The sequence below is a fragment of the Phocoena sinus genome, chromosome 17, assembly GCF_008692025.1.
Source record: "Phocoena sinus isolate mPhoSin1 chromosome 17, mPhoSin1.pri, whole genome shotgun sequence".
Lineage (NCBI taxonomy): Eukaryota > Metazoa > Chordata > Mammalia > Artiodactyla > Phocoenidae > Phocoena > Phocoena sinus.
This window is the reverse complement of record NC_045779.1, coordinates 31,728,868-31,752,867: the sequence shown is the minus strand read 5'-3', so window position 1 is coordinate 31,752,867 and position 24,000 is coordinate 31,728,868. Positions and strand designations below refer to the sequence as shown.

At 34.0% G+C, this 24,000-nt stretch overlaps 1 protein-coding gene across 1 annotated transcript in view; it reads left to right on the top strand.

Annotated features, from left to right (window-relative positions):
• Window positions 1–24,000, top strand: part of MMP16 (matrix metallopeptidase 16) — a 344,665-nt gene that overhangs the window by 569 nt on the left and 320,096 nt on the right. The window lies entirely within an intron of this gene.

The window sequence follows — 24,000 nt, the reverse complement described above, 5'->3', positions numbered from 1 at the left end:
GCCAAGACCCGTGTTGAGTTTCCCTGTCTTAGGTGATGGATGCGCGTGAGACTGAGAATCCGTTATCCCCAGCAGCTGCGCGCTCAAAGACACAATTGTAGCCGATCCATGCTTCTTATCAAGGAAAGAGGCGAAGACCTAGAAGACCTACATATAGCAAACGTGTAGTTTCATAAAAGCAGTTTGAGTTTATAATAAATAAACTGCTCGGGAAACACAGAATTGATTGCTTGGCATAATGTGCTGCCTTGGTATTGTTCCTGAAATCTTTTTCCCTGTGTTTTGTGCCTAACAAAGGAGGTTAAAATCAAAGAATCTAGAGGAGAGCGTGGGAATACTTGATATGTTTAATAACATTACATTGTGATAAAACACTTGACTAGACAGAGTCTTTTTCTCATTTAGACATAACTTAATACACTGTAACTAGATCTGGCTACACAGAGGACATGAAATCCATCTCTTGAAGTGTTTTCGCTTCCCCTCCCCCGCCAATTGAAAATAAATGTGGCCCAATGTAATAGTTCTGAGGTGTGTCTTACAATTTGATTTCACACTCTCATGGCAAAACATAGAGGATTTAGACTGTCATTTGCTTTACTTTGATAGCTTTGGAAACAGACAGACACAAAGCAAAAGGGAACTTAAGGATAACGACTTGTCAGACCTCTGCCAAAGTACTTTTCCTGTCATCAACTCAGCACTAAAGCCAGTAACATGCAATAAATCAATGGAAGCTTGTATACACCTGGGCTCTAACCAGTTTATCACCTACACGGTGGAGTACAAAGACAATAAGAGGGTCTTAGTAAAATATACTCCTTTTGGTTAGATCTTCTGTCACCTCAAAAGAATTATGATTAAGTCTCTGAAGAGTAATGTGATTTTTTCCCCTATATTGTTGATTCTTTAAAGCTTATTTTCATTTTGTTGGGTGTGTGTGTTTACACAACAGCAGAACCTGTTGCACAGTATTTGAACGTGTTTCATGTAACAGATTTATATACAAAGTGTGCATAATAAATGCCATATGTGAGGGCATATTCTGAATATAATTCTCTGTTTGTATAAACTGTTCTTAGGACTACATGTAATAAGTGATGGTTAATAGAGAAACAAAATATTTGAAAAAGTAAGAACCATTATCAAGAGTTAAGTTTACAGATATTAAGTATGATTATATTACACCCAAACCCTAATTCAAACCAAAACTGTTTAACCCTTTGAAAAATACAACTTTGTTTTTCTGAATAAAAGAGATGGAAAGGTAAATCTGGTAAGTCCAGACTTTTCTTGGTTGCAAATTTGAACTGTTGGAATTGCATGCTGCAGACGGATTTTTGTTTCTAATGTTTAAATCAAGAGATAATTTAATGTGGAAATGAAAAAAAGTAAGCAGTTCATAGACTAGAGGAATGAAAGTGGCAAGCTGTTATTTATAAGGTTATAAACAGAAGGGCCTATTGCTTCAGATTGGTGGTGGTGGTGATGGTGGTGAGATGGGGTGTGGGGGAGGTGTTAAAAGTAGGGGCTAGTTTTTATCTTGCTCAGTCTGAAGAGGGAGGGAGAGCCTGGATTCATGGCCACCTGCTTTGGGAAAGTCTTAGATTTGCTTTCAGAGATTATTGGGATAACATAAGTGTATTGATGATCATTAGCTTTCCTTTTTGAGCCTAAATAAAATGTGCATGTATTTCTTCATAGTTTGAATCCCTCAATCAGTTCAATAAGATATTATTATGGGAGAAAAAGTTATGATTTTGCTAAAAAAATTTTATTTTGAATTTCTGTAATTTCTGTTCTTCAAGATACATGTTAAAAATTGTTCATGGAAAAGAGGGTTTTTTTTTCCTTCCATTTTTAGAGTATTTAACTTATTCCATCCATATTTATTACACAATGCAAAGATTTAATTATGAAAGATAAGAGGTATGTGCCATCTGAGACCTTAAAAAGGGTATTTGATACAAAGGAGATTTTCTAATTATTTAAAGTAGATTATGTTTCAGAGTTTGTATTATTCCCAAATAGCATTTTTTAAGCATTTGAACATATACTTAGTTGGGTTTATATACTTATTTGTGTGTAAGGATAACCTCCTTTTTTTAAAATCATAAGAATAGCTGCTAGGTAATTCAGCATACTATAAAGAACACAGATGACAGGATATTTTGTGACATGAATTTCTGCCTGATTCACTTTTATTAGATGTTTCTTTTTGGTAGGAAACAGTAATGGGAAGAATAGTCCATCACATCTTCAGAAAAGGCATTTATATTGTGTTGCACATTCTGATTGCAAAACATAAACTGAGACTGCTTTATTTGACTGACTCTTAAAAACAGTTAAAATAAACAGTAATGGTATCAATCATGCATGAAGCTCATATGATCACAATTTTTTTTTCTAGCAAGCGCACTAAGTTATTAGAGTTGGAATGAAGCTTCTAAGAGATGCTTTTTATGCTGACAACTGAGATTACAATGCTTTATTCCTCGCTGAGCTTCACAATTGGTGGGACCCCTATACTTTTCATTTCTACAAGTTAATGTTTAAAAACCTGTGTTCCCTCCCCATCTAGGTGGGAGGGAGTTGGGTAGAGGTATTCATGTTAACTCTTTCCTGTCTGATTTTGAAAGTATAAATATTTGAAATTTTTAAATTTTAGAACAGGAGATATTTGTTAATATGCTGATGAAAGCCTATTACAGAGAAAGAGTGCATTTTGTTTGTTTGTTTTTGTATTTAAGAAGCAAAAAGGAACATCTCTTACAGCTAAGAAGGGTAAGACACTACCAGAAGCAGTACTATGGAAGAGATTCAATAAATTCCCCTCCTTATATATTTCTGGTAGAACACTGTTTAATGCTAAAATTTCACTATACATTTGTTTAAAGATTTTTGTATATCACTGGATCCATTTTTTGGAGTGCGCCTTTCAGTGTGTAATCATTAGCATGATGCAAAGGAGGTACATTGCTAATATTAACTAAAACTCAAAGACTGCTGTCATTGGACAGCAGTCTGAATCAGATGTGTTCATTGGTCAGAAGCAGCTAAATTGTTAGCAGAGAATCATGATTTAATCTGTACACTCTAAAAAGTCATTTTGTTGTCTAAAATAATTTTCATGTTGTAGTGGGGATTCTCATGATCCTGAGACTCCTTTATTTATTTATTTTTTTAACACTGCAAACACTTTTGTCATGAAATTAAGATAGAATATAGTTCAATTATATGAATATAATCAATAACTTTCATCATCAACTTTCATAGTTTGTCAAATGTTAAATATTTATGTGAACATGTTCTTTATTTTTTTTAAACAATAGCACACATTTCTAGTGAGAAAAATTATTTTAAGCCAATTTAATGGTAAAATAAAAGCATATGATACTCTGAATGATGCACATATCAAAGCATGAGAAGAATGACTTCTAGTGACAAAAAGAACTTGATAAAACAAAAATTGATTTTGTTCCTTTCTTTGTTAAAGAAAGAAGAGAGATTCTAGATTTCTGAAGGCTGTTTTATGACAAATACTATGAATTGTGAGTGTAACCCTCCTACATTTTTCTTGCAGTGTTTAACTGATTTAGTGTTTATTCACCTTTGTCAGGTTTATCTGAATCTACCTAAAAGTTCAGTTTCCTTGGATTAGCTTTGTACTGCATATCATCTTAGCAGGAATTAGTGGTGAGACATTTCAGAGATAAAAAAAAAAAATATTTTACAGATTTAAAAATGTCAGATGTTGGGATCTTTTTTCATATCTCTTATTTTCTACTTGCTTAAATAATCAACATGCATTATTTTATTTGCTCATGGAAGGATGGTGACAACGTGATCTGGTCAGTCTCCTTGAGTAAGGGATTCTGACTACATCCCATAATTCTCCATGGTAGCAGTTTTATACTGGTCAATAGCAGGGGCTGCATAACTGATTCACAAAGGTTTTTAACCTTCAGCAACATTCCATGCTTTGGAATCCCAAGTTTGCTGGCCATTCAGAATATCATAAGAACCAAGAACTCTGACCAAGAGACCAGAAGACTCACTAGTCCTCAGGTTCTTCAGCTTCTCCTGTGTGTTCCACCTTAACTGTGCCTCTCTCTGTTCAGAATTGCTTGGTCAGGTTGCCCAAATCTAGGGTTATTCATGAAATCCTTACTAGTGAGCCTATACCAGTGAGGTAAGTTGTCTCATACTACCCCTGAGAAATCCACAGAAAATAACCATCCAAGTCCATCCCTTTGTACAGCTGGGTTTTCACTTTCAGTCTCTTCATCCCTATCAAGAATAGAGTTGGGTTCAATAACAGCTTTTTAATCTCTAGAGTCAGGTGAAAAGTGATAGATCTGGGCTTCCCTGGTGGCACAGTGGTTGAGAGCCCGCCTGCCGATGCAGAGGACGCGGGTTCGTGTCCCGGTCTGGGAAAATCCCACATGCCGCGGAGCGGCTGAGCCCGTGAGCCATTGCCGCTGAGCTTGTGCGTCCGGAGCTCGTGCTCCGCAATGGGAGAGGCCCGCGTACCACACACACACACAAAAAGTGATAGATCTAAAGTTTATAGCTATTTCAGGTTATTAACATGAGAAAACTTTAATGCACTTGTTCAGTGGTATAATTATTTTCTCTTATGTTGGATTAATCAATTATTTTATGTAAATTTATTTTTCTGCCTGACCTATCTCAAGGTACTACTCAAAATGTACCTGTTCAGAATATTTGGTAAATGACCAACTGAAATTATTTCTGGACCAAAAAAGGACATTGAGCATTTAAATCAATTAGTTAAATTTGTTGAGTGTCAAAAGAGAAAGACTGATTTCATTGTGCACCTTCAGGAGTTTTCTGACCCTTCGGCATATATATTTCAAATTGAGAAAGTCATTTTTCATGTTACTTTCCACCACAATTCATTTTAAATATCTGTGAATGTAATTATATTCATCAAATAATTTTTTATTGTGATATAGTATAGTGATTAAGAGCACGTATTCTGATTACCATCCATAAAAAAGAATGAAATGATGCCATTTGCACCAACATGGATGGACCTAGGAATTATCGTACTAAGTGAAATGAATCACAGAGAAAGACAAATATCATATGGTATCACTTATATATGGAATCTAAAAAATGATACAAATGAACTTATTTACAAAACAGAAACAGACTCACAGACATAGAAAATAAATTTATCATTACCAAAAGGGAAAGGAAGGGGGAGGGATAAATTAGGAGTCTGATATTAATAGATACTACTATATATAAAATAGATAAACAACAAGGACCTACTGTATAGCACAGGGAACTATATTTGATATAACCTATAATGGAAAAGAATCTGAATAACCTATAATGGAAAAGAATCTGAAATGGAATATATATATGCATATAAAATTGAATCACTTTGCTGCATACCAGAAACTAACACAACATTGTAAATCAACTATACTTAAAAAAAAAAAAAAAAGAGCTCATATTTTGTCACCAGATTGCCTGGATTTTAATCCCAGCCCTTTTACTTGCAACTTAATTGTTAAGTCAATAACAGGCAAGATAACCTCTGTGAGCCTCAGTGTACATATCTGTAAAACGGAGATACTAACAGTACTTGTCTCATAGGGGTTCTGATGATTAAATGAATACATGTATATCATATTAGGTAGATAGATAGTGGATAGACAGCAACATGCCTTCTCATAGTTAAATACTCCATACTATTTAGATATTGTTAGTAAAAATAAATGCTGATTCAAAGGTATGATAACATCTAATTACAGAAAGTCTATCAGGTTAGGATATACCAGCTGGTCTAGGAAGATTTTATTTTAATACTTTTAAAATTTTACAAAATGTAATACACTAAAGTCAACCAAGCTAACATCAGTACATTTTCTTCCCGTGGGTTTTTCTTAGTTTAGTTCAGGAATGTGATTTTCACATTTTGTCTCATCATCTGTTACTATCATAGAATGTCAAGTTCAGCTCACACCTTCTTTTATAAGACTGAATTTGCTGAAATCTGTTTATCTTTTCTTCTAATACCATGGAAAAGAAATAGGCCTTTATGATTCAATGGGCTTGTTTATTTTAACTGGCTCAATGCCCAAGTGCTTCCTATTCACATTAGGAGTAGGATTTGATATATAACTTAGACCAGCTCAATGTTATACCCCAAATTCAGACCATAAACGTCTTTTTTTCTTTTAGTTAATAGGGGAAGGAGGAGGATGGGCAGAAAAAGATATTAAAGTGGTTTATTCAATGACAAAGAAGTTTAAGATAAAATAACTTGCGCATGTAACATTGGGAATAGAAGATATAGCAATATAGTATAATGTAGCCCTAGGACAGAGGGTCAAGGGACGTGGCCTTTAACTTTGGTTCTTATACTAACATAGCCTTGATCTTCGGCAAAAAGACAATTGAACTAACCTGTCACTAAGGCCATTTCCAAATTTGAAGTTCTATTGTATGAACCACCAAGCTTTAATTTATATGGCCAAAAGGGGAAAATGTACATATTTATCCTGTAAATTTTGGGGCAACTGGCTAACAAATGTTCAGATTTTTTCTTTCTGAAGTACGTATCATGAAGAAATACAGAATGTGCAACTTAAATCTAACATTTGTTATCTTCTGTAGTGACACAGGGTGTTCCATTTTGGAAACTATCCTAGCCTTCTGCTGAGTAGTAAAAACACTGGCAGCAAATTATATGGAATTTTAAAATCAATTTTTTGCCAAGGTAGCAAACTTTAAAAATTTAATGTTAAAAACATGGCTTGATGTTATTTTGAAAAATACGTGTCATCTACAAGTGGTACTGCAATCATAAAAAGGCAAGTTGGAATGAAATCAAAATAGTTTTTTGGGGGAGAGTCTCAAAATTCAAATCCATATATATGTATATATATACATATATATATGTATATAAAAAATATACACATATTTTGTAGTGAAATGAAGTACTTATACTGTATGTCCCTTTTGCCCACTGTGGAAAATAATTTTGGCGCCTGGCTCTTTGAGGGTTATTTTTGTTCTTCACAACACATTTGATTTTGAACGTGAAAAATCAGACTGCATTTGTTTTATGAAATATGCAGCTTATGCAAACAGCAAAAATATTCCAGGTTAAAAGGGTAAACTACTAAGTTAAAATATGTGACACTCAACTTTTTTCTTTTGCCTTCTTTCCTTGGGAAAGTCATTTATAGATTTTGAGGTTATTCATGTAATCATATTTGATTGTTGCTTTCTATAATTTAGCATTCTGAATAGATGTTCTTTGTCTTAGTGTCTCACCACTACCATTTGGCATTGTGTATCCTTGGGTTTGGATCAGTGGAATATCTCGATGAGCCACATAACAAGTTTAGGCAAGAGAGTAAGAGTAATCCCACAATAGGCTCCTAACCTTTGATTGTGACTTGTGGGTGTAGTATATAAAAGGAGGCTAGAGGGAGCAATTGAGCCGTTTAAAGATTCCAATGGTAGAACTTGGTTTAAAAATCAAGGCCAGTAGGTGCAATTAGATGTCTTAAAATGAATCATAGCCAATCATAGAGAGCTTAAGGAAATCAATGAACTATTCACGATTTAATGTGCGACTTAGGTTTACTAATAGCCATTTGGTACCGGTTATTACATATTTGATGAACTAAGAAGGAAATGAACACTTCTGGAGGAGTTTGGGAGGAGTTCTGGGCATGACAATATGACAAAGATTGTTACAGTGTAGGACAGCTTTATATCTCCTTACACTATATATCGTAGTAACTGTAGATGCTTTTGGTATTCTCATTTTAACTAAAATGAAAATGAAATAATTGTAGTCTTACAGATCAGAGTGGGATAAATCTAATTTGATTATGCCTTTTAGATATATAGCAAAAATCCACTTTTAAATGTTTGTCAGACTGTTATTTTATTTTTTAATGTTTACCAGGGTAATTTACTGAATAAATATTTTTTGATGAAAACACGTTTTAAAATATAGGTTGTACCTCTTTATCTTTTAAAAAAATATGTAAGAAATAAGCCACAAAAGTGTGAAATAGTGCTTTACCTTTAATAGGAACCTCAAATATGTTTTCAGTTGACCAGATTATTATATAAGTGGAGATTAAAAAGGGGGCAGTCACTAATGCATTAGGGAGTGCCGACATTTAATTAAGATATTATAATCCACTTACAAGCATCATTCAGATTTTTTAAAGTCTTTAATCTAGTCAATTAAGTGGAATATGGATATACAAAGTAAGCCATGGCCCCACAGACAGATATTCTCAGGAGAGATAGTCCTTAGAGTGATGTATTCAAATGACCAAATAAACTACTCAATGGGATGGAATTTTACAGTATTTGTTTTAGTCATGCTCAAGTTATGGGGGAATAAACTGCCATTGTTTTAAGGAAGCTGGATACTTTTATGAACTTTATTTCTTGTCCCCAAATTGCATGCACCTGAGGTGATGTCAGTGGAATACAGGCCTGTGCCTCTGCAGGTGCTGATGCAGTCAGACCCTAAGTGACATCAGTGGAAGCATTTTTTCCATGGGAACTTTTCACTGTTGAATTCATACCATGTGTTAATAGTTTCTCATTGTTTATAGCGATTAGAAATTTGAATTTGTTTTAGGTTTCTGATGTCTGTGTATTCATTCTCCCTTTATACAATTGCAAGCCAGTTCCTTCTTGTGGTCCTACTTTTTCTTCTAGTTGAACTCTTGAGGGACTTTGTATTCTAGATATATTACAGGACACCAGGCTTGGAAATTGGGTAAAATTTTACAAGAAGCTACATTTTTTACTCTTCCCTCTTTCATTGTGAATAAGGCAGAATAAATTCAAAGAACTTCCAGAGTCAAATGTACACTCAATGATTTATATGAAACTGATAACCAGCTTACAAATACTCACTCCCAGTTACAGATAAAACTCTTTTGGACATCTGTGTGTTTTAATATTACAACAGCTCTATTCATAGAACTTGCTAACTTGCTCCTGTATGTAGATGGAGTGAAATCGTTTGTTAGTCCTGTGGATGAATCAAGCAAATTACTAAAACAGTCTTTGCCTTATTTTGACCATTCATAAAATGGCTTTGTGATCTTTATTGCTTGTCTATAGCACAGGTTTTGTAATGACAGCATTTAGACAATCCCAAGCAATCTCTTTCTTAGGTAAGAAAAGGGTATATCTCAGTTTTTTCACTCCCGCAGATAACCAGGAATGTAGAAACAATTATGTGCCAGCATTATATTCTAATTAGACAAGGTCCAAATAGCCAGTAGAATAGAAATACCTGGAATTGATTTCACTGAACACCTTATTTTAATGATAAGAAAAACAGAGTTAATTATCACTGGTTGAGCATTTGCTATGTGCCTGATAGTGTTCTAAGTTCTTCATATATTTTAACTCATTTAAATTTTATTACAATCTTGTGAGATAGCACTACTATTTCTCTTTCACAGATAAGGAATCTGAGGCATGGAGAGGTTGAGGAACTTGCCAAGGCCACCTACCCCTGAATTTTCCTGAAGTGGAATAGCCCAGAATCAAAGCAGGCAGGTTGGCTATGGAGCCCAGGGCCCTAACCGAGTAAATACAGGCAAGAAATAACTCCCAGGTTCCCAGTAGGGACAGTGTATCCAGTTCCATTGATCACATCTTTTATATTCCAAACTGGAAAGAAATCATTGACATGCATAAAGAAAATGCTAGGTCTATCCTAGTATAGAGACTTACCTGGAGTAAAAACTGAATAGACTGTTGTTGATTTGATTTGTTGATTCAAGAGTGATTATTTGGTGCTCAATATAAATTTATTGTTTAATACCCTTTATGATTTTTTACTTATAGAAAGTTGGTAACCTATGTTAAATTGCATACTACTAAATGTGGCACAATCTTAATTATATGTAATATTAAATTAATCATAATATCTCATTCCTTAACTATTTGTTATGTTGCATGTTGTCACATTAAATGTGATTTTCAAAGGTTTTAGGAAGTTTTGATTACATTCCAAGATGAAAAGAGTAGAACATGTAAAGGAAAACCTGTTAGATCGGTGTTCCAGTGCCCTGCTGGGGAAGAATATGTATGTATATGGCTGCTGACTGGCATGAGTTCTGGAGTTTGTTATTTTTATATATTACTTTGATTGGGTAGAAGCTACAAGGAAACAGATATATTTGATCATTTCTAATATATTTTTTTATTTTAATGTAAAAGAGAACTTACTCAGAAGTAGATCATTTCAGAGGTGGATGAGGTGCCTCAGAACTCGCTGTTTGAGAATAGGCCTGATATCTGGTTATTGTCTTTATTGTAGAGGCAATGGAAACTTCTTGGTGGTTGACCTAAGGATGTTTTAAAAATTCTTCAGTCCTTAAGATTGTTGCTGTATATAGCTTTCAAGGCTCACTTAGTTCATTTATTAGCATTTTAAGGAAAGACTATTTCTAAACCAATTTATAAAGGTGACTTTATAAAACATTCTCAGTATTAAATATTCATTCAGCTATCTGTCACTTTCTCTGTAGGCAGTATATCATAATTGCTATATGCAAGAACTTTGGAAGGAATGCTTAAAAATCTTAGCTGTGTCACCAAATCTCAGTAAACTTGAGTGAGCCAAGTTACTATTTATTTCCTCATGTGTAAAACAGAGGTAATAATACTCAACTCAAGGGTTGTTCTGAGATTAAAGAGGTAAAAGATAATGGGTCAAGATAAGTAATAGCCTTCTGATTTACTATCCCCTGCTGAAATAAACAAACAAACAAAAAGGACAAACATATGAAACAGTGGTTTTTAAATCACTGGACATCAGGTAGTGAAGGACAGTCATCCCTGAAAGATGGGAAACAAACAAGATGAGCCCTATGATTATATCAATTTAGTTCATAGAGAGGGTTTCCAGGTGATAGTACAGGGAAGGCAGAACCAGGTTGAGCCATACAGACTCCTTGAGTTAAGGAGATGAAGCTGGGAGTATGGAGAAACCAAGGAGTTTAGAATTCACAGGTCAGAATACCAGAAAGGTGAATTCTGCAGAGAGAGAAAGCACTGGAGATCTGCAGAGCATTCCCCTTGAGTATTCAATTAAGAAGTGATCTGCACATTCCTGTGAAGTAACCAGTGGAGGCCAGAGAAAGAATCAACCAACAGGATCAGAGGGGACCATGCCTGCAGATCACACAGGGCTGGGAATAGTGCCCATTCTCACCAGCCACACTGGAAAACCTCATCATTTACAGGGTGTTGGGTAGAGTACTCAGAAGCATCTTGCTCCAGTAGTGGGAAAAAAAAATCCCTGGACTGAAAACTGCTCTAGTTCTGCTTACAAAGTCTTAAAAGCAAGACCTTAAAGGATCAAACTTTTTCTAAGTGACTAAACTGCTTTTCACAACAAAACTCAATAAGACATATGGGAATACAAAAATCCAGCACTCAACAAGTTAAAATTCACAATGTCTGACATCCAATAATAAAAATTACCGAGCACGCAAAAAAGAAGGAAGACACAATACATAAAGAGGAGAAATATCAATCTGTCTAAACTGTCCTCCCTCAGTGATTTCCATCACTTGGCACCACCTACCACATGTGTTCATGCGAGAAAAGTGAGCACCAATCCCCCAACTTCCTGCCCCTCACTCGTTACTTCTAATTAGTTGTCATTTTTTTCCCCTATAACATGCATCTTCGGTCTGTTCATTTCTCATATGTACTTGGCTACAGCCCTACTTTGAGCCTCTATATCCAGTCTGGACATACTGTATTATCCCATGGTCTGTACAACCTCTCATGATCAGACCCCACCCCTCTTTGTAGCCTCATAGCTCAAAGTTTATCTACTGAGCCCTGTGATTTAGCACAGCACTCAAACGAAAGATCCCTGTACAGGCCTAAAATTATTGAAAACCCCCAAAAGTTTTTATTGTGTGATTTATATCTGTCTATGTTTATAGTTCTAGACAAATAAACCTGAGAAAGTTTAAAAATATTTACTTAGAAATTCGTTTAAAACAATAATAATTAACAATATATTAACATAGATAACATATTTTTATGAAAAGCACATTTTACAAAAGAGCAATTGTAAGAAAAAAAGATATTGTTTTACTTTTCTCCAAATACCTTTAATATCTGGCTTAACAAAAGATAGCTGGATTCTCATATTTGTTTCTTTTATGTTAACCAGTTTTTAAATTGAAGTATAGTTAATTCACAAAATGCTGTGTTAATTTCAGGTGTACAGAAAATTGATTCAGTCATATATATTATTCTTTTTCAGATTCTTTTCAATTATAGGTTATTACAAGATATTGAATATAGTTCCCTATAGTATACAGTAGGTCCTCGTTTATTTTTTATATAGTAGTATGTGTATGTTAATCCCAAGCTCCTAATATATCTCTCCCCCTACTCTTAAGCTATCCTCTTTGATAAACATGTTTGTTTTCTTTGTCCGTGAGTCTACTTCTGTTTTGTAAATAAGTTCATTTGTATAATTTTTTAGATTCCACATATAAGTGATATCATATGGTATTTGTCTTTTTCTGTCTGACTTACTTCACTTCATATGATAATCTCTAGGTCCATCCATGTTGCTGCAAATGGCATTATTTCATTGTTTCTTGTGGCTGAGAACAAAAAAAATTAAAAATTTCATGGAAATACAAAAGGCCCCAAACAACCAAAACAATCTTGAGAAAGAAGAACAGAGCTGAGGCTTCAGACTATACTACAAAGCTACAGTAATCAAAACAATATGGTACTGGCACAAAATAGACATACAGATCAATGGAACAGGATAGAAAGCCCAGAAATAAATTAACACGTTTATGGTCAAGTAATCTATGACAAAGGAGGCAAGAATATACAATGGAGAAAAGACAGTTTCTTCAATAAGTGGTGCTGGGAGAACTGGACAGCTACATGTAAAAGAATGGAATTAGAACATTCCATAACACCATATACAAAAATAAACTCAAAATGGATTAAAAACCTAATACTAAAAACAGATACTATAAAACTCCTAGACATAAACATAGGCAGAACACTGACATAAATTGAAACAATATTTTTTTGGATCCATCTCCTAGAGTAATGGAAATAAAAACAAAAATAAACAAATGGGAGCTAATTAAACTTAAAAGCTTTTGCATAGCAAAGGTAATCATAAACAAAACAAAAAGACAACCTATAGACTGGAAGAACATATTTGCAAATGTTGCTACCGACAAGGGATTAATTTCCAAAATATACAGAGAGTTCATGCAGCTCAATATCAAAAAAACAGCCCAATCAAAAATGGACAGAAGACCTAAGCAGACAATTCTCACAAGAAGACATGCAGATGGCCAACAGGCACATGAAAAGATGCTCAATATTGCTATTTATTAGAGAAATGCAAATCAAAACTACAATGAGGTCTCACCTCACACCAGTCAGAGTGGCCATCATTAAAAAGTTTAAAAATAATAAACTCTGGAGAGGATGTGGAGAAAAAGGAACCTTCCAACACTGTTGGTGAGAATGTAGATTGGTATAGCCAATATGTAGAACAGTATGGAGATTCCTTAAAACACTAAAAATAAAGTTACCACAAGATCCAGCAGTCTCAGTCCTGGTCATATATTTGGAGAAAACTCTGATTCAAAAAGATACATGTACCACAGTGTTCATGGCAGAACTATTTACAGTAGCCAGACATGGAGGCAACCTAAATGTTGATCGACAGATGAGTGGATAAGGAAGAAAAAAAAAATGCACACACAAAATGGAATATTACTCTCATATTTGTTTATGCATTCACACTTGCAATATCATAAATCATGTAGCCCTGGTCAACACCACTGTCCATTGCAAGCTAATGAGAATTAAAAGGCAAATAATATCCTGTTAAAATATTATTGACCTAGCCAACTCCTGCAAGAGTTTTAGGACCCACAGAAGTTCCAGGATCAAACTTTGAGAACCACTGTATCAGCAGCTATACTGTTAATCTCTTTTCCTCCTAGATACCAAGATCCGTTTTCCTTGGAGTCTTCATCAAAGTGCTTAACTCTTTCATTTATTTCCCACCCTTCTACAGATTCTTCAGTGCCCAGCAAACATCATCTGATCTTCCCTAATTCCCATCTTTACCCCCATGAGAAGATGAGCCCATTATGCATTTATAATAACTTTTCTTATGCTTCAAAGTACCTATCATAATTATACAGAGTGTTTTACCTTCCCTCAAAGTTAGATACTGATATATTTATTTAAGACAAAAAGCTCACCCTTAAATTACTGTTGAAAATCCATTAAATGGCTTATTAATTGATAAGACTTGGCACATGGACATGCAGAAGCCAAGTATCAACTTCTGTTTCTCAGCACCTTTGAATTTTGGTCTTCCTGTCTTTGGAATCATATAGGCCAAACTCATGTTTCCTGGGGGAGAAATTTAAGGAGACTTGAATTAGGTAATTTTTCTCTCTTTTTGCCTGGAGCATATGGTTAAATTTGCTGTATTACATTAAATCCATGTGCAAATAATCTGTTGTAAATGGTTTGTGTGTAATAAATTAATATCTCTCACTGTAAATTATAACTTTATGAGACAGAGTATATCTGCCTTGGTCACCACCACTGTATGCCATAAGCCTAATGTTGCCATGCAAAAAGTTGAGAGCTCAGCAGATACGTGACGGAGGAATGAGTGGGTTACATCATCCCTATTCATAGGTGTTAAATTTCTAGTTTAACTGACATCTTATGATCCATTTCAATAGTTATCTTTTCCTTTAACTCATTTTGCCCATACTAGATGAAAATATGCTGTGTATATCTTACATTTACTTTAGTTACTTTATTCAATATATTTAACTTCTAATAATAAAAGTTCATATTTATCTTAGTGATTAATGGTTAACTAGTGAGTAGACTGCACCCCTGGAATTTTTTCTAGTTATCATCATTACATTGCATCAGTGTTTCTGGTATAAATAAGTGTTTTTTATCTTATTCCACTGATAGAACATTTCTATAGATACCTATTGGCTTAGCATCAAAAAAAATGTAAAATTGGTCTTTATTTTCAGAGGGGTGTATCAAAACATGTAGGGAAAATATAAAAGGAAAATAACTTTGTTCTGGTTCAGTGACTTCAGTTGTAGTTATTACTATTAATAAATGACAACCTCCCCAAAAGAATATTCAGGAAAGAGCAAAAACAATTTTACTTGTATTTCATGGGACATCTTAAATCATTTCAATACCTGTTTTAGCTACATGGATAAGAAATAAATTGATATGCTGTCAACTTTTGCATCCATTAGCATGTAAAACCTAAGAGTGAATAATCACATAATAATTTGAATTTCTTTTAAATAACTTACATTAAAATTAGATCATCTTTAGTGTTCTAACAAGCACAATATTGAAGACACATGAAGAAATGACTCAAGAGATGTTAAAATTTGATGGATTTTCTCTTGCTGAACCCCTGCATATTGTTGATTGTCAGGATAAGAATAGCAAAAACACAAGACTTTCTTCAGTCTTTCATTGATACATGAACTGTCTGTCTGGATTACATCTTCCTTAGGAGGAGAGGAAATATAGTCTTCTGAATATGAAACAGTCCATTATTAACTTACTTTTGCATTCTAAAAGAAAAATGAGTCTTCTATTATAGCATCATATTAGGAATGGCAAACTTACTGAGTCTATTAGTTGAGGACAGCCATCTGTCTAAGGGTTTTCAGTTTGCATTTATTTTTTTTTGAAAACCTTGTTTTCTTTTCTCTGTGTTACTTGAGTAATTTCCAGAAACTTTCTAGACACACATACACACATAATGCATTCTTTCCTGTGTTCCTTCTTTTTTCCCTTCTTATGGAAATACATTATTTAAAATATTCTATACATTTTAACATAACAATACATTTTGGTGAATTTTTCTTATCAGTACATAAAGAACAACCTCATAACTTACATATATGGTAATTTATTTAATTATAGCCTATTGCTGGATAATTAGATCATTTTCAAGGTTACTTCTATTATAAACAGTAATACAGTATGCTTACCTAAGCTTATATGAATTTAACAAATAAAACTTCTGGAAGTGGAATTGCTACATTAATGACTATATTTATTTATAATTTTGGTGTATTTTGCCAAATTGCTACCCCTAAAATACATCAGTTTAATCTTTATCAAGAATGCTTTAGCATTATTGATTCCACACACACCTACCAGTACTTTTAATTTTTTTCCAAATCTGATGGGTGAAAAATTAATTTTTATACAAATTTAAACTAATACAAACATTTGGCACTTAAAAATATTTTAATTAATTAAATTTTTAATTCAAGAAAATTTTCCCTGCCATTCTTTGTCTTCTTTTCTTACTGATTTATAAAGCTTTATACATATTTATTAAGAAAATTGACCCTTTCTCTGTCATACATAATAAAATGAATTTGTTGATATGTTTTGGTTTTGCTAATTTATTTTTTCAGGTTAATTAGTCATATATATTATGTCTTTTAGTTTTGTATCATGCTTCAAAAAGTCTCCAGCATTTCAAATCTGTTTTTAAAAACAATTGTTTCTTTCTGTCTTTTTTGTTCTTTCTGTTTAAATCTTTGATTTGCATAAAATACTTTCGGTACAGGCACTAAAATTAGACTATAACTCATGATTTCCCCAAAATTGATTAATAGGTGCTTTGGCACTATAGATTGAGTAGTAGTCTTTTCCTGTATATCACATAGGTTTTGTTGAGAACTAATAACTATAAAATACAGTGGTTTAAGACAAATTTGATTAGGTTTGATGGATCCAAAGGCTGAAGACACCTTGTTTTCATATAGTTTGGCGAGGGCAGCTGTGCTGTATATGTCACACATGCTCTTGGAACCAGAGGCATATGGGAACATGTTCCCTTGGTGATGGCAAAGGTGCTGGAGAACAAGCAACCACATCAGTTCTTATCCTCGTAACTTGCACACGGTCTTTTCTGACCAAATTCTTTTACCTAAAGCAAGTTGGTTACTTGACAAGGCCCAAGGTCAAGGAGATCAGATGTGCACATTGCCTCTGATGAGACCAGGGTAAGGGTGTGGATGTAGGAGGAGTGAAGAATTGGGACTAGTAATTCAACCTATGACACTTTTACTGATTTAAATGCTGCCTTTATTATATACTAATTTTTACTTATATCTTAGCCTATTTCTGAATGCAGTTTTTTCCACTGATTTATTTAAATCTTCCTGAGAAAATACCAAGCTATTTTGCTTATTCTCTTCAGTAATGTTTTGCAACTTTCTATAGACATGTAGTTAATTTATTTTTCCTTTTTTTTGTTGTTGCTATTTAGAATGGGAACTTCTACTATACTTACCAAATGATTTTTATTTAAAGAAAAGCTAATGATTTTTTTAATATATTAATTTCAAATAACCACCTTGTTAAATCATCATATTGTATCACATAATTCTTCTGTAGAATCTCTTGAGTTGTCTGGGTACATGATCATGTCATTTATACTTAAAGATAATTTTACCTCCTCAATTTTTTCTTTAATTCATTCTTTTGGGTAATTGACTTCCAGAGCAGTATTAAGTAATTATTGTGATACTAAACACATTGTCTTTATTCTGACTTTAGGGGAAACGAAGACCCATTTGTTTTCAATTGTCAATCATTAGCCTTTAAAATAATTAAAATCCTAGTCACTTTATCCAGGATAGTTACTTCTAGAATCTCTGTATATTGCCTTTAGATTAAGATTGATGGTGAGTACACAGCATGTTTAGCATGACAAAAAATTGAAATTTGGTCTTATTAAATAACGTTCTTCACCTTTTTCTTGATTTTAGTGTGATTTTTCTTTTAATATTTCCTATAGTTTCCTTGAAAGTTTGACTCTCTGACTTATTTATTGTAGTATTTCCATGAATATTACAGTGGTTGGATAGACAAAAATCATTTTCTGAACAAAACAACAAATGGATTGATTGATTAATTTTGTGATGGAATTTGGGCATTTTATTCTAGACTTTTATTCTGGATTTTGGTTCGTGCAAAGGAAGTCAATTTGAACTACCTGAGTGATAGAGGAGGTTTATTGGAAAATACTAGCAGAGTTCACAAATTGTGGGGAAGGGCTGACCAAGCCAGCCTGGGGCAGCTGCAGATATCTTAAAGCTGAGACCTTGGAAGAGCTTTCTCTCTTACCCACATCTCTGCTTCTCTTTCTTGGTTGGCTTCATTCTCTCTTGCTGCAGATTATTTTTCTCCATGTGGTGTGGGTTTTCTATCAGCTGGAAACCATTTCTCTTTATCACCTTTCTGGAAGAAAATAACTTCCCTCTGTCAATATGCACACACTTCCAGTTCAACTATGAAAAACCCTAAAGAAGGTTTCTGATTAGCCCAGTTTGAATCGCATGCCTTTTCCTGTATGCAGCTGGAGGTAGTTTGTAGGGTCCGTGAATGACAGCTCACAGTACAACTGGATAATGGAGGAATAGCACTTTCCACAGAAACCTGAGAAGGCATGTTGGACAGAACTTCAGCAATAGAGGTCTAAAACAGGTGAATTGATTTATCCTTTTTCTTTTCTTTCTGCTCTTCCCTTTGAGCTATCTTCCCCTCCCCCCTTTATTCCCAGCTGCCCAACTGCAACACACACACATGCATTTACCTTCTTGACTATCTTTCACTTCCCTTTTCTTTTCACTGTCATCCATCTTCCCTCCATTTCTTTGGACAAGTTAGGATTAAGATGTGCCTTCTGCTGTAGCATTGTTACCTATTTGGAGTGAAGTTTCAGTGGTAAAGGAGTAAGAATAGTCATCATGCACAGATTACTCTGTATAATAAAAACAGAAATTAGAATAAATGAGGTAGATTTCTGAGCTAGTGTGACTGAGAAAACACAACGCCAAGAGGCTTAAGGTTGGGTTTAAGCCTTAGGTTAAATTTTGGATTTACACTCAATATTTGTACTCAAGAGTGACAAATAAATAACTTTTTTCTCCAGAAACTTCTTTGACTGATTTTATTTGAGAGGTGACAGCAAAGTGCTGAGTCTGTTGCTCTTTACCCACTGCCCACCCCCACCCCCAACAAGTCTATATTTTTCATGTTGGGACTTTAACCATAATCTAGATCAATGCTTTTCTGGGTGAGGAGTCTGAGGACATGGCTGTGGACATGACTTCACCTCAGGCTTCACTGAAAGTTCATTGCAGAAACCAGAGTAGAAAACAGAGCTTCAGACTCCAGTGTTCTTGAGAGGATTTATGAGGAATTGTGCTATTATTGAAAAATGGGCATTCTGCTATGCTATTAACAACCAAATTACAGAAATTACCACTGTAATATGGATTGGATAAATGTTATTTTATTTGGATTCTGGCCCTCTGTTGACAAAAATACCTTGTGAAAAAATAAAATGTTTTAGCCATTTTAATATTGATGTATGAATTTATTATTTATGTATTTCCTAAAAACCAGTTTCAATAGGGCAAAAGAATAGAAAGAAAATATTAGGACATTACCAAATGCCTTCTAAATTCAGATTTTGACAAATTAATTTTGTCCGAAATAATTTTACTTGAGGTATGCTTTCTTCCTCAATAGCAAAGATGTTCACATGTTCTAGGCACTATTAAATAAGTGCCTTTGTTTCACCTTTGTTTCAATTTATCTGTAATGTTACAATTAAACACATTTCTAACTATATACACATAATACCATATTCATGCATATATATATATATGTGTGTGTGTGTGTGTATGTTTGTGTGTTCTTAAAGGAAAGGTATGGAATGCAACAAAATATGAATGCATATATTGAAAGAGAGCTTTCTGAGTGATTTGGGAAAATAGCTTTTTATATACATCTAGAGATTTTCGTCTTATTTTAAAACTTTGTAGCAAATAAGTCAGGGTGATATTAAAAGGAGATAACTGTTTTCCTGCTTCCAGAAGATGATAAGACATTTAAGCTCTAAGAGTTCTTTCTTAGGCCTTATATATAAGACTTATTGCAGATATAAAATGGAGAGAAGCTGAGAAGGTGGAATATTGGTGGAACAAAAGAAGGCTGAGAAAGGACGTTTTCTCTCCCAATGCACATTATCCCTAGAAGAACTAGCATTGCAAAAATGAATATTTGTCCTTTGATTCAGAATTATTGAATGGAGCTCTATGAGAGGTAACCCTAGTCTTTTATTGAGCTAGATTTAAAATAAAGGATGATGCTGTTTTTATGGCAAGATAAATAATTGATTAAATTTTAATGTGTTATTATAAGGCAAAAATAAAGATTTAAATGATACCTCCTCTCATGTTACTATTTCAACTTCCTGCTTCTCTCCATCTTTAAACTCACACATAGAAAATGGTAAACTTTGTGATTCTTGTTTTTCCCATCTACCAGTTTCAAAGTCAATTTTGTGCTTGTGACTGATGGCATTTCATTAGCTGGTAGAAGAGTTACTCCACTTCCAGGCTCTTAAAGAACAAGTCCTTCATGTACACTTCTTTTTTTCAGTCTTAGAGGATTCTAAGGCTTAAGTATTTTCCCATTCTCTCTCTCTCATTCTCTCTCTCTTCAGTGAGGGCTTGAGGGAGTGAGTATATTATTTATATCAAATAATTATTGGATAATATTTTAATAAGGAAAGTTTGAATTCACAATTTAAGAGATAGAAGAATGGAGTACAATAGAATTCACATCCCAGTCTTCATGATAGAATGTATTTTAAGTTTAGTAGTTGATACTATAAAGGTACTGGCCACTCTTTTCCAGAGAGACCACTTGCATATGGTCTACATTGCTTTCACATTTTTAATGTAAATGTTTTTCGCATTTCCCAACATGGCAGACATTTATATTCACTTTAATAGGAAATAAATATAAACCTAAGGGTAAGTATGTATACTAGTTTGTGTCTAGTATCTAGCACACACAAAGAATAGACGTTAAGACCTCTGCTGTCCATGTAGCCTGGAGAGACAAGGGATGCAGCCATGAAAAGAATATAGAATAGGCCATGTGTTCCCAAGTTCTGATGTTTCTAGTATAAGCTGTCATTGATGGACTCTCTTATAGACTCTTTCATTCAAGGTTAGAGAGGAATGACTTCGTAAGAAGGGCTTTTATCTGTTTTATGAGATACAATGGACAGTTTTTTTTCCAGGTCGAAAAAAAGCAGGATATATTCCAGGCAGTATAACAATATTGTTACAAATCTCCTCAAACTGACTCAGTTGATGACATAATGACAGTTCACATCTTAGGTGGCAAGAAGTTTTGGTAAATATTTGGATAGCTACAAAATAGAGAGGAAGAATCATTCACTTTTATGTTTGTATTGTATGAATATCTATGGTGGTGCTTTTGTCTAAGTGTTATTTGAGGATGAGGAAGAAGTGGGTGATGGAAAATGGGACATAAACTCCAGGATCCTTCCCTTGTTTGCTTACTACTTCCAGGTGGGAACCAGCTAGGGAATCAAGAGACATGGTGTTAGCATTAATTGAGGAATTTGAAGTTTGGAGGACTTTTTTTTTTTGCCTTTTTATTTAAACATCATATTGATACAAATTAATAACATAAAGCATGAGACAGGAATTTATACATTTACTTTCTGAACAGAAGAGGTCAGCCATGAAAAAATGAACTAATCTGTTTGCAATATATTCTTTTCAAATTAAGAACAGATGCATATGTATCTACAGAGTGTAGGTAAACAGGACTGAGCTTTTCACTGAATAAGCTCAACTTTATTCCTCTGTCCATTGTACCTTTTCTCCCATGGAAGGTCATCTCCACCCCATTTCCCCGATACTGTGTGGTTTTAAAAGGTTAAGCTTAAAAAGAAAAAAAAATTGGATTTGTACTAAGCAAGTTATAACCTACAAATATAATGTTAAAAATGAGCTAAGACAATTTTACTTATAGGCTGTCCATGTTTAAAAAATTCAGTGGATCCATTTAAAATTAATTATAATCATGTTTTGAAATTTAATTTGCTTTTTCAAACTGTGTACTCTTACCATGTAACACATGTATTTGAAGTAAGATACCACTGAAAAAACAATATAGATAACATTTATATAGGCAATCATAGAGTAAGTAGCACTGAATTGAAAAGATGCCATCAGTATTTAAATTTTTTGTTCATCATCTCTTGCTGTCACTTCTTTTTGTGCCATGGAGCTGTGGGTCTCAAACTTCAATGTGTAGATGAGTCATCTGGAGGAGCTTGTCTAAAGTGATGATTCCTTGGCTCCTCCAGAAGGTCTATTTCAGGATGTTTGATGTAGAACTTCAGATTCTACATTTTGAAAAATGTTTCCCCTCCCCCAAAATGATTTTAATGTTGCCAAACTAATGATCTGGCTTTTAGAAGTACAGTTATAGAAATTCCTCAAGGATTGTTATCTGAGCAGTTCCACAGTTCCACGTGTTTTCCATTTCTTTCCCTAAATTGAATTCAGGTTTATTGGCCTGTAATTCTCTGCTTCGCTTATTGTCCCACATATAAATTTGGCAATTACAAGCAGTACATTTTTTACCTCCCAGTCTACCCTTTGATACTTAGATGGATCTACTCTCTTACACTATTCCTAACATGGAGTGTTTAGGGAAGAGGAGGTGAAATGTTTTAAGGCTATTATGAGTTTTAACTGATTGTATTCAAAATGTTCCTGCTGCATTTTTTTTCTTCTGTTTTCCAGTGGTGACCTGTCATTGGCTTTCTCCCCTTTTCTCTTTACCTTCTAATCACTTTGAACAGGCACAGGTATGATTTAGCTACCTTTCTTACTTTATTTTTTTCTCTACCTATTGTTAAGTCTAGATCTTTGCTTTTTGTACAACTGAACTTACTGAATTCATTTGCATATGGTAGAATTATAAGTTTGGTTGTGTTGAACATCTTTTCTCCGATTGTCATCTACATAGACTTGGCTTCTTTGCCTTGAAATATAGCCAAGATTTATTGAGCATTTGCCATTGTGTCAGATACTGTGCTAAATGTTATGTGTATTACCTTATTCCATTTTTAACTTTCTGAGGTATATATGATATTTAAAATTATTATTAAATATTAATATTTCAGTTATTAAATATTAATGTTTAAATATTAACATTTTAAATTATTAAATATTATATAATTATTTAAATATTTTAAAAGAAAAATGATACCAACTATCATTTTACCATATTCATTTTACAAACAAGAAAACTGAGGTCACAGAGAAGTTGAGAAGCTTGCCTAACTAAAGTCATGCAACTAGTAAGTGTGAAAGCTGGGAATCAATTCCAGACAGTGTAACTCTAGAGCACACTCAGGCAACTACTACAGAGCACTTACAGTATGTAAGCTCGGGTAGACTTTCCGTTCCCGATTGTTTCAAGTCCCTTGCCAGCAGAGCACCAGGGAGTCTTTAAGAGAGACACACCATCATTTCTTTTCTCTAATAGGCAAGGCCTTAAACCTTTGGTGATTCATCCTGAGCTTTGGTGTGGACCACATTCAGAGAAATCATCTCTGCAGTTAATCAAAATGATTCATGCAGCTTTATTCTCTCCAGCACCCATAACGGACTGTTCTCAGATCTCAGAGATCTTCTTGGTTATTACAGAGAAGTTGTATGAGTTTGGGAGAAGCCCTTCTATAGGGCTTCTTTTCCAGATATTGACATTTCATCCTTAGAGCACTCTAAAATTTTTCTTCTGTTAATAGCACAGGTGATGGAAATATTCATACTCACTATATGGCCTTCAACAAACTGCTCTTGGGAGGTCATTTTTTCAGATCTGAGTACATAGTAGAGTCTCTGGCACATGTGTCTAGCTTTGTGGGAACTCATCCTTTGGACAAAGTCATATCTTAGCCAACCTGTTAAAATAGAAGGATTAAAGATTATAACTATTGAAATTCCAAGTTTTAAT